The sequence below is a fragment of the Hyaena hyaena genome, unplaced genomic scaffold, assembly GCF_003009895.1.
Source record: "Hyaena hyaena isolate Hyena2069 unplaced genomic scaffold, ASM300989v1 scaffold_414, whole genome shotgun sequence".
In the NCBI taxonomy this organism is placed as follows: Eukaryota; Metazoa; Chordata; class Mammalia; order Carnivora; family Hyaenidae; genus Hyaena; species Hyaena hyaena.
In genome coordinates this window covers 343,327-355,484 of record NW_024081044.1, presented here as the reverse complement: position 1 = coordinate 355,484, position 12,158 = coordinate 343,327, and the positions used below count along the sequence as shown (strand labels likewise).

General features: G+C 46.2%; 1 long non-coding RNA gene across 1 annotated transcript; it reads right to left on the bottom strand.

The window, feature by feature from the left end:
- Positions 1–8,112: 8,112 nt before the first annotated feature.
- LOC120245335 lies at positions 8,113–11,872 on the bottom strand. Its single transcript, XR_005531760.1, has 3 exons — positions 11,692–11,872; positions 10,061–10,237; positions 8,113–8,898 (listed from the first exon to the last, which is right to left on the bottom strand). It is a non-coding gene; the product is annotated as an uncharacterized LOC120245335 (long non-coding RNA).
- Between the last annotated feature and the right edge of the window lie 286 nt (positions 11,873–12,158).

The following is a 12,158-nucleotide window of genomic DNA, read 5'->3' as shown; positions in this document are numbered from 1 at the left end:
GTGAATTTCTATCACCGTCAATGAGTTCTGATCTCAAATTTGAGATAAACAGCATCACGCAATAGGTGGCCTTTCATATCTGGCTTCTTTGGCTCAACAAAATGGTTCTGACATTTGTTGCTGCGTGTTTTTGTTTCGTTTTGTTTTGTTTTCCTTGCTGAGTAGTGGTTGACCCTGTGGCTATGATGGGGTTTTGGAGTGATGGTGGGGTTCAGAGCCCACGGCCAAGAAAGAATTCTTGAAGACGTCTATGGTGCAAAAAGGTGATCTTATTAAAGCACAGGGACGGGACTCCGTGGGCAGAAAGAGCGGCTGGGGTGTGAAGAGTGACTGCTTCTTTTTTTTTTTTTTTTAAATGTTTTATTTATTTCTAGGAGAGAGACAGCATGAGCAGGGGAGGGTCAGAGAGAGAGGGAGTCACAGACTGAAACAGGCTCCAGGCTCTGAGCTGGCAGTCAGCACAGAGCCCGACGCGGGGCTCGAACCCACGAACCGCGAGATCATGGCCTAAGCGAAAGTCGGACGCTCAACCGACTAAGCCACCCAGGCGCCCCTAAAGAGTGACTGCTTCTGTACTGTGGAGGTGGGGGAGGTCAAGTCAAGAGGAAGTTTCTTAGAGGGATTTTCCATACGCTAAAGTAGACTCACAGATTCCTGGAGGGCGAGCTACTGTCCAGCTAAGGTGGTTTTTCCTTCTAGCAAAGAATTAGCCTTAAGACAGTAGGGAGTTCCTGGAGATCAGGCCATTGGTAAGAGTGCCCTTGTAACATTACTAAGATGTTTGTAATCTGATGGAGACTCTTTTAGTTTAACCGTTTGTTTTCTGTCCTTCCCTCTGTTCTTGGGCAGCTAGGGGTCCCTGAGAAATGTCACACATATCCCACCTGGGGTGGGGGAAGGGGGTGCTAGCTTGTGCTTTTCCCTCAGCTTGCCTTCTGCTCCCTCATCACTATAGCCCATATAGTTTCTCCTTTCACCCATTAAGGGACATCTCTTTGTTCCTAGTGTTTGGCCATTATAAATGAACTTCGTACAAGTATTTTTATGAACCTAAGTTCACTTCTCTAGGGCAAATGCCTAGAAATGGAATGGTCGACCGCAGGTCACGTGTGCGTTCTGTTTTAAGACATTGTGACAGTATTCCTGAACTGTTCCATTCCCGCTAGCATCCTGTGAAGGTTCCAGTTACTCCCGATCCTTGCTTATACCCGGTATTGTCGGTCTGTCTCAGCTATGTTTGGATTTGGGGATTTGGGGTGGTGGGGGAAAGAGAGGGGAGATAAGCTGGTCAAACATGATAATCCCGCCGCAGAATTCCAGTCTCCCTAAGCTCCTGACACAGTTAAATCTTCCTCCACAGTTCTCCAGGAAGGTTCTAGCCTTTTTTTTCTTTTTAAGTTTATTTTGAGAGAAAGAGAGTGCGAGCGTGAGCGGAGGAGGGGAGGAGATAGAGGCACGGAGAGAGAATCCCAAGCAGGCTCCGCACTGTCAGCGCAGAGCCCCATGTGGGGCTTGAACCCACGAACTGTGAGATCACGCCCTGAGCTGAAATCGAAAGTCAGATGCTCAACAGACTGAACCACCCAGGTGTCCCCCAGGTTCTAGCTTTTCAATTTCATTTAGTGGAAACTGTCTTGGGGCCCATGTTCGAGACAGCAGATTCAGAGCTGACATTGCCAGAAGTCTAACTTCAGCCAGAAAGCCTAAAGAAGAGAAACCAGTCAATGGAGAAGGAAGCTTTATATAATATGAGGTAGATACTGTAGGTAATAATTATCCCATAACACTTATTGAGCACCTCCTGTGTGCCCAGCAAGGCCAGGAAGTGGGTAAGGCATGTAAAATCTAAGGGGGCACCAAAAACTGTCATCAAGTTAAATAATTTAAAATGTTTTTTAATGTTTGTTTATTTTTTAAAGAGAAATAGGAAGAGAAAAACAGTGTGTGACTGGGGAGGGGCAGAGAGAGAGGGAGACACAGAATCCAAAGCAGGCTCCAGGCTCTGAGCCGTCAGCACAGAGCCCGATGCAGGGCTTGAAGCCACAGACCGTGATCATGACCTGTGCCGGACTCCGACGCTTAACTGACTGAGCCACCGAGGAGCCCCTAGATAAACAATTTTAATGCACTATTTTATAATTTTTTCAAATTCTCGGGGCACCTGGGTGGCTCAGTCGGTTAAGCCTCTGACTTTGACTCGGGTCATGATCTCACTGTTGATGAGTTTGAGCCCCGCATCTGGCTGTGGGTTGATGGCTCAGAGCCTGAAGCCTTCTTTGGATTCTGTGTCTCCCTCTATGCCCTTCCCCAACTCATTCTCTCTCTCTCTCTCCCCAAAATAAATAAGCATTAAAAAAATTTTTTTTAATTAAAACAAATTCTCAAGTAATCTCTACAACCAACATGGGGATCTGAACTCATGACCCCAAGATCAAGAGTCGCATGTTCCTCCAACTGAGCCAGACAACCCTTAATGCACTATTTTAAAATCAAAATTGGAGCGCCTGGGTGCCTTAGTTGGTTATGCGCCCAATTCTTAATTTCCACTCAGGTCATGATCTCACAGTTGTGAGATAGAGCCCCACTTCAGGCTCCACGCTAGGTGTGGAGCCTGCCTATGTTCTCTCTCTCCATCTCTCTCTCAGTCTCTCAAAGGAAAACAAATTATTGCATTAAAGCATTGTGTATCTTGATTTTGGGTACCTCCTTAAATGTCCTGGAAGCAACTGCCCCAGTCTCCTCACCCTGGTGCTCAGACTTGTTCTGAGAAATCAAAGTCTATCAAACTAACTGAATCCCCCACCTTGAGCAGATTAATGCGTGTATTAGCGTATGTATCCATCGTCAGGTGGGTGACCTGAGGTCCAGGGAGGGTCAGTCACAAAGTCACACAGCCAGCAGGGATCCAAGCCCAGGCCATCTCCCTGCATTAGACTTGGGCACCTCCTACAAAGGTGGAGGGGCACTCAGAAATCCGGAGAAATCTTGTGCTGGCGAAATAGGGGGTGCCCCAGGAAAGCAGATGAGAGGCAAGCTTGGCATAATTACATCATCTGGGGTGAGTTCTGGAGGAGACCGCCAAAGCCAGGTGAGTCCTGGTGCAAAGTGTGAACATTAAAAAAGGGAAACCTCACGAAAGTGGAGTTGGGAGGCCAGAAGGGGGAGCTCTCATGCAATACACTCCTTGTGAGCCCTTTACCTTCTCAACCGGAAGAAGCCTGCATTCACCGATCAGCTGGGGAAGGTTTTCTTCTGCCCCAGCAACAGCCCAGCCAACAACTCCGCGGATGAAAAGCCACTATGCTTTGAGGGACGCCTGTCCGGCTCAGTCCCTGAAGCATACGAGTCTTTTTTTTTTTTTTTTTAATGTTTTTATTTCTGAGAGAGAGAGAGAGCGTGAGGAGGGGAGGGTCAGAAAGAGAGGGAGACACAGAATCTGAAACAGGCTCCAGGCTCTGAGCTGTCAGCACAGAGCCCGACGCGGGGCTCAAACCCACGAACCGCGAGATAATGAGCTGAGCCGAAGTCGGATGCTCAACCGACTGAGCCACCCAGGCACCCCTGAAGCATAGAAGTCTTGATCTTGGGGTTAAATAAAATCTTAGGGGTGCCTGGGTGGCCCAGTCGGGTGAGCGTCTGACTTCAGATCAGGTCATGATCTCGCGGTTCGTGGGTTCGAGCCCCTGCATCAGGCTGTACTGACAGCTCAGGGCCTGGAGCCTGTTTGGAATTTTTGGTTTCCCTCACTCTCTGCCCCTCCCCTGCTTGCACCGTGTCTGTCTCAAAGATTCTCTTCCTCTCTTTCTGGCCCTCCCCTCTCTCTCCCTCTCAAATAAAAAATTATAAAATATAAAATAAGGTATTACACCTTAAAAAAAAAAAGCTATTATACTTTGAAGTCCCAATTTATTCCAAAGCACTTTTTGTTTACAATAGCCCCTTCAACTACCACTTTCCACTATGAAAGGGCATTCCTCTATCTTGTTCTCCAGACTTGTCCACGGTTTTGCCATGGCTTGCTTTTCACAAATTGTAATTCTCTGCTATTCCCAAAGAAAGCCATCTTGTTGGTATAATATCTGATGGCTTTATTTTAAGGTTAACAAAAATCTGGGTAAGCAGGAGAACACCCCAGCAAAGCCCTCCATGTATCCAGGGGGAACTTCTAATCAGAAGCAAAGCAAAACACCAATTTTATTTTTTTTTAATGTTTTATTTATTCCTGAGAGAGAGAGCGAGAGAGCAGGGAAGAGTCAGAGAGTGAGGGAGATACAGAATCTGAAGCAGGCTCCAGGCTCTGAGCTAGCTGTCAGCACAGAGCCTGATGCGGGGCTCAAACCCACAAACCACAAGATCATGACCTGAGCTGAAGTCGGACGCTTAACTGACTGAGCCACCCAGGCGCCCCAACAAAACACCAATTTTAAACCCAGAGAAGATCAGAGCCTCCTAAAGTACATCCACCACTCAAGATAAATGTTAACATTTGTCATATTGGCTTGATTCACTTCAGAATTATTTTAAGATATAAACTATCTTTTTTTTTTAAATTTTAGTGTTTATTTTTGAAAGAGAGAGAGAGACAGAGCGAAAGCAGGGGAGGGGCAGAGAAAGGGAGGGAGGCACAGAATCCAAACCAGGCTCCACGCTCTGAACTCCCAGACTGTGAGATCATGACCTGAGCTGGAGTCAGATGCTTAACTCACTAAGCCACCCAGGCGCCCCTAAGATATAAACTATTTAAAAAACACCCACTCAAATGGCAAAAAAAGAAAAGAAAGGATAGAACCAAGGGTTGGAGAAGCTCTGGAGTGACCAGAATTCTCAGCCACTGCTAGTGGACAGGTAAAATGGGAAAAACACTTTGGAAAAAGATTTGGCACTTTATAGTAAGAAGTGTTTCTCAATCTTGGCACTACTAACACTCTGGCTGGAACATTCTTTGCCGTGGGCCGTCCTGTGGATGGTAGGATGTTGAGCAGCATCCCTGGTCTCGACCCAGTAGATGCCAGTAGTGTGACAACTAAAATCGTCTCACCAGACATTGCTAATGTCCCCCCGGTGGAGGAGGGGAAAAAAAATCACTCCAGATGACATCCTTTGGGTTAAATATCATGATATGACTAAGCAATCCTCCTAGGTATAGATAAGACAATGAAACACTTTTCGCACCACAAAAAGATATAAACGATGACATTCTTTTCATAAGAGTCCCGAACTGGAAACAACCCAAATGTCCATCAACAAGTGAATGGATAGGGGCGCCTGGGTGGCTTAGTCGGTTAAGCGTTCGACTTTCGCTTAGGCCGTGATCTCACGGTTCGTGGGTTCGAGCCCCGTGTCGGGCTCTGTGCTGAATGCCAGCTCAGAGCCTGGAGCCTATTTCAGAGTCTGTACCTCCTTCTCTCTCTGACCCTCCCCTGCTCACGCTGTCTCTCTCTCTCTCTCTCTCTCCTAGAAATAAATGAAAATATTTTAAAAAAAAACACAAAAAAACAAAAAAAAACAAGTGAATGGATAAGAAACTGTGGTCTGACCCAGTGATTCCACTTCTGGATATTTACCCAGCAGAAAGGAAAATGAATTTGAAAAGGCATATTAACTCCTATGTTTCCCACAGCATTATTCACAATAGCCAAGATATGGAAGCAATATAAGTGTCCATCAACAGATGAACGTATAAAGAAGATGTGATATACCCACACAATGGAATATTATTCAGCTATAAAACAACAACAACAGTGAAACCTTGACATTGGAGACAAATGGATGGTCCTAGAGGGTATTATGCTAAGTAAAATAAGTCAGACAGAGAAATATAAATACTATGATTTCACTTACATGTAGAATTCTAAAATAGAAAACAAATGAACAAACAAAATCAGAAACAAACTCATAAATACAAAGAACAACCTGGTGGTTGTCAGAAGGGCAGGGGCTGGAGAGATGGGCAAAATAGGTGAAGGGATTAAGAGCCTTAAACTTCCAGTTATAAAAGAAATAAGTCATGGAGATGAAAAGCACAGCATGGGGAATATAGTCAATATAATTGTAACAATTTTGTATGGTAACAGATGGTAATTACACATCATGGTGAGCATTTCATAATGCGTGTAATTGTCAAGTCAATATGTCATACATCTGAAACTAATATTCTGTGTTAACTGTACTTCAATTAAATACACACACACACACACACACCTACCTACATACATACATAATCAACTGTTAAAAAAAGAATAAGAAACTGTGGTCCATCTATATTCTGGAATACCAGTAAAAATAAAAAGGAATAAACTACTGATATGTACAACATTATGGATGAATCTTTAAAACATATTTCTGGGGTGCCTGTCTAGCTCAGTTGGAAGAGCATATGACTCTTGATCTCGGGGTTGGAGTTTAAGCCCCATGTAGGGTGTAAAGATTATTAAAAATAAATAAATAGGTGTACCTGGTTGGCTCACTCAGTTAAGCGTCCGACTTCGGCTCAGGTCATGATGTCACGGTTCGTGAGTTCAAGCCCTGCATCTCATGATGTCACGGTTCATGAGTTCAGCCCTGGAGCCTGTCTTCAGCCTGTCTCTCTCTCTCTTAAAAATAAATAAATAAATAAAAATAAATAAATAAATAAAAATAAATAAAAATAAATAAATAAATAATAAAACGAGGCGCCTGGGTGGCTTAGTCGGTTGGGCATCCGACTTTCGCTTAGGTCATGATCTCGCGGTTCGTGGGTTTGAGCCCCGCGTCGGGCTCTGTGCTGACTGCCAGCTCGGAGCCTGGAGCCTGTTTCAGCCTGTGACTCCCTCTCTCTCTGACCCTCCCCTGTTCACGCTGTCTCTCTCTCCTAGAAATAAATAAATAAATAAATAACATTAATAAATAAATAAACAAAACATTTAAAATATTTTTTTAAAAACCCATCATGTTCTTTGTGAATATATTAAAATCCACTGGGGTTGTACACTTAAGAAAGGTAAATTTTATGGTATATGAATTTTATTTCAATAGAAAACAAAGCAAGACATGTTGACTGAAAGAATCCAGACATTACAAATCCAGATACATAAAAAATAAATTATACAATGATCCAATGTGGTATGAAGTTCAAGAACAGGCAAAATTAATCTATGGTGATAGAATTTCCATAAGGTCGCCTGGCAAAGGACATGGTAAAATGAACATAGCTGGGGAGCAGACTGGCTGGTGACCACAGGAATGTATACATATAAAAATTCAGAGCTGCAAAAAGGATTTGTGTACTTCACCATATGTAAGTTGTACCTCAGTCAAAATAATTAACAATGGAAAAAAAAAAGAAAGAAAGAAAGAAAAGAAAAAGACATAGAGGCACCTGAGTGGCTCAGTCAGTTAAACATCTGACTCTTGATTTTGGCTCAGGTCATGATCCCACGGGTTCGTGGGTTCGAGCCCCACATCGGGCTCCTCACACTAAGAGTGTGGGGCCTTTTGGGGATTCTCTCTCTCCCTCTCTCCCTCTCCTGCACATGTGCTCTCTCAAAATAAATAAATAAACTTACTTAAAAAAATTTTTTTAATGTTTTATTTATTTCTGAGAGAGAGAGACAGCATGAGCAGGGGAGGGTCAGAGAGAGAGGGAGACACAGAATCCACCGGCTCCAGGCTCTGAGCTGGCTGTCAGCACAGAGCCCAATACAGGGCTCGAACCCACAAACTGTGAGATCATGACCTGAGCCAAAGTCGGATGCTTAACTGACTGAGCCACCTTGGCGCCCCTAAAAAAAGAAAATTTAAAAATAAAAAGGCATACCTTATAGTTAAAATGGAGGTCACGCGTGTTCACCTTCCCACTTTCACTCCCCTCCCCCACTGCAGAAATAACAAGCTAAATTAAAAAAGAAATGATACTGAACAATCACTGACCCCTTGCTCCATGCTATATAAGAATTAATTTGGAGCACCTGGGTGGCTCAGTCGGTTAAGCGTCTGACTTTGGCTCAGGTCATGATGTCATGGGTCAGGTTGTGAGTTCGAGCCTCAGGCTGGGCTCTGTGCTGACAGCTCAGAGCCTGGAGCCTGCTTTGGATTCTGTGTCTCCCTCTCTCTCTGCCCCCACCCCTACTCGCTCTCTCTGAAAAATAAGTGACCATTAAAAAACAAGAGAATGAATTCATTTAAGCCACCCAGCAACCCTATGAGGCTGGGTGCTGCTATTATCATCCCCTTTTACAGATGAAGACACGGAAGCATGGACCAGTGAAGTAACTTGCCCAGAATTTTACTGTTAGTCCATAGCGGTGCCTGGATTCGAGGTGCCCGGATTTGAGCCTGGCTCTCCTCACTCACCCAGGTACACTACCCCGCTTTGTTTTTTTATAAACTCGATACAAACTTTTACTTTCTGTTTTTTCAGTAATTGATATAAACAATATCAAATTGTATCATCTTCTACTTGCTTTTTGATTCCCACTTGTACACAATGTTTTTGAGTTTAGCTTTGTTGCTACATGTACTCTTTCTGATGCCAGATGAATCTACTCCCCTCTCTTTTCCTGGCCGCTGCTGGAGGAGACTTGGGTTTGCAAAGAGCCGTATCTTTTGAGAAACAATCCGTAGTCTCTCCCCTGCTAAGAGTCCATCAGGGGCTTCCGCAATCCTCAGGGTCAAGTTTGAACTGCAGAGATGTGCTGGAGCCTTTCCATCCTCCCATCTGCGGCATCTGGAATCTGTGCCCCCTACTTCAGGTTCATCAGCCCTAAAAACTCCAGCCATATCCCATCATGCTCTGTTTGTTCAACCATCTGTTCACCCGGCAGCTATTTATTGAGCACTTTCCACGTGCTAGATACTGTTCTAGGAGCCAGGGACCCAGCAGCGGACAAGACAGACCATGATCCTTGGGGAGCTGACATCCTGGTGGAGACAGACGAGTAAAAAAAATAGAGTTAAATGTATTAAAATTTGCAAGGAAGAGAAATCAAGCGTATGAGGATCAGAATTTGGTAGAGATGGGTTGGGGCCTGTTTTACGAGGAGAAGCAATCAGGGAGGACTTCTCTAAGAAGGCAACATTTGAACGAAAGTGGAAATGAAGTGAAGAAGAGAGAATGCCAAGATGCGAAGGGAAAGCATTGCAGGCAGAGGAGATAGCAAGTACAAAGGCCCTGAGGTCGCAATAGCCTTTTTTTTTTTTTTTTTTTTTTGAGGAGCAGTGAGGAGGCTGTGTGGTCAGAGCAGCCTGAGTGGGCCGAGCAGAGTGGGCGATCAGGGGAGAAGTCAGGACATGCCAGGTTCTCCCTCACCCACCTCTAGGGTTTCATTTCTGTTGTACCTTCAACCAGACACCCTTTTCCTCTTTATCTACTTTGCAGTTTCCTAATTTGTCCCTCAATGCCCAGCCCTTCTGCCTCTTCCATAGTAGTCCTGGGATACCTTTCTCCTGATACCTCATGCCTCATTCAGCAGAGACTTATTGAGAACAGGCCAACTGCTGGAAAATCTCAGAGTGTGACAGTTACAATTAATAAAATAGGGCTGTATTTTATAATAAATATAACAGGACTTGGAAAGGTCTCTCAAAGAGGTGGCATTTCAACAGAGACCTAAATGATCAGAAGAGGCCAGTCTTGGGGAGATATGCTGCAAGGGCACTCCAGACCAGAAAACAGCCAGTGCAAAGGCCCTGAGGTTGGAAGCAAAGTGAGAATATTTGAGGAACAGAGGGAAAGCCAGTGTTGTTGGATGGGGATGAGGGGAGCAGACGGGGTACAGCCGGACGGGTGGACAGAGGCCCAACAAGACTACCTTGTAGACCAGGTGAGGGGCGCATCTTTTTCCTAAGACCCCACCAGAGAAGCAGGGACAGCAGGCAGAAGTGGGGAATGGGGTGTGACCTAGGGATTCTGAGGCCCCTAGAGGGGGCTGGAGAGGGGCCAGAGCAGCTGCAGGGAGGTGCCAGCGCAGTTATCATATTTGGTTGAGATCGCACAGTGAGTCCTTGGTCTCCTTGTTTCAAGCCCGTGTGTGACTGTTTCCAGTGTCACCAAAGTCCCCAGCGGGCATCGATAAATACTCACTGAATAAATGAAAGCCGGGAAGTTGGAGAGAGAATTTGGCAGGGTTCCCCAGCTCTATCGAGGGAGGGAGCCCGGGACCTGGCAGGCAGCAGGATGCCCATCCCTGGGCACATTGGACCAGTCCCCGGGGCCAGCTTGGAGCCTAGCTTTGCCACATCCGCTCCATCTGTAAAACAGCTGGGTGGAAGAATTAGAAGAAGACAGGGCAGGGACTTTAAACATCCCACCTCCAGAACCAGGGACTTACCTGACATCTCACACCGTGTCTACTCACTCATTCCACAAAGATCGCCTGAGCATAGGTCAAATGCTGGGCACTTTCAGAGAGGGGTGACAGTTTCGACAAATAAAACAGGGCATGTCATATTTAAATATGACAGGGCATGGAAAGGTCTCTCAGAGAAGGGGAGGACATTTATTATTTTTTAAAAAAATATTCTTATTTATTTCTAGGATAGAGAGAGACAGTGTGAACAGGGGAGGGTCAGAGAGAGAGGGAGATACAGACTCTGAAACAGGCTCCAGGCTCTGAGCTGGCAGTCAGCACAGAGCCCGACGCTGGGCTCGAACCCACAAACCGCGAGATCATGACCTAAGCAAAAGTTGGACGCTTAACCGACTGAGCCACCCAGGCGCCCCAGGAGGGGACATTTAAATAGAGATGATTAGATCAGAAATGATCAGAAAAGCCTCAGGGAAGATGTGTGCCTGTTTCCTCATCTGTAAACGAGGAACAAAAGAACTACCTCAAAGCATTCTTTTTTTTAAAAAAAAAATTGAAAATGTTTATTTTTGAGAGACAGAGAGACAGAGCGGGAGTGGAGGAGGGGAAGAGAGGCGGGGACACAGAATCTGAAGCAGGTTCCAGTCTCTGAGCTGTCAGCACAGCGCCCTATGCGGGGCTCAAACTCACAAACTGTGAGATTGGGACCTGAGTCGAACTTGGACGCTTAACAGACTGAGCCCCCAGGCACCCCTCAAACTTAAAGGATTCTTTTTTTTTTAACAAATAGTTTACTGTCAAAGGATTCTTTAATTCAATTGACAAATAATCCAGGAACAGCCAGGAGGCTGGTGTGTCTGGACAGAGCAAGCAAGGGGAAGAGGTGGAGGGAGGGAAGACAGGGAAGGTGAAGGAGGTAAATCGTGCAGGGCCTGTGGTCTTCGAGTAGGACTTAGGCTTTTACTATAAGAACGTGGGAACCACGGAGGGATCTAGGCAGAGGAGGGAGGTGACCAGACGCAGGTGTTCACAGGCCTTCCAAGGCTGTTGTGAGGAAAACATACTAGGAGGTGGCGGAGCCTGGAGACCCGAGAGGAGGCTAGGGCACGGGTCCAGGTGAGCAGTGAGACCTGACCAGGTAGGTGGGGCCGAGGAAGGGGTGAGAAGTGGGCGGATTCTGGATCCGTGTCATTCTCCTCCTCTTCCTTCTTTTTCTTTCTCTTTTAAAACGTCCCCCCCCCCCCCAATAAAAGAGGAAAGAAAACATCTCTCCCTGGTCTCTAGGTAACCGAAGTATCCGCAGCCCTCGGCGTTTCGGCTGATCCCTGGAGGGCGCTAATGTTCAGGCAGCGTCGCCAGGGAGCGCTCCCCGCCCTGAGCCCCAGGGACCAAGGTTTGGCTCACTCACCGGGTTTCTAAGGGATGTGGGGTCGGCCGCGAGCCAAGCTGCGCGCTCTCGAGACTCCAGGGACCCTGGAGAAGCCCCGAAGAGGCCTCTGCTCTCCTCCGCTTGGGCACGAGCCTGCTGCATTTATGGAACGCCACCTGCATGCAACAGCTCTGAAGGAAAGGATGGTCCACACTTTACAGCGGGGAAGATTAAGGCTCAGCAGCCACAGACAAGATCCTTAGGGCCCTCAGCGTGTCAGCGTTAACAACGGCAATAACATTAAAAATGACAGCAGCCAACATTTATTGAGCGCCTACTGTGTTCTCAACACTTGGCATGCACAGTCTCTCTTTTATCAACACCGAGGGGTGGGTAGGGTAAATCCCAGTTCACAGATGAGGCGCTCTTTGGACTTGGGGCTCCCTCAAGGCGTGAGATGCTGGGATTTGGACCCAAAAATCTGTCCAGAGATTGCCCCCAGGCCA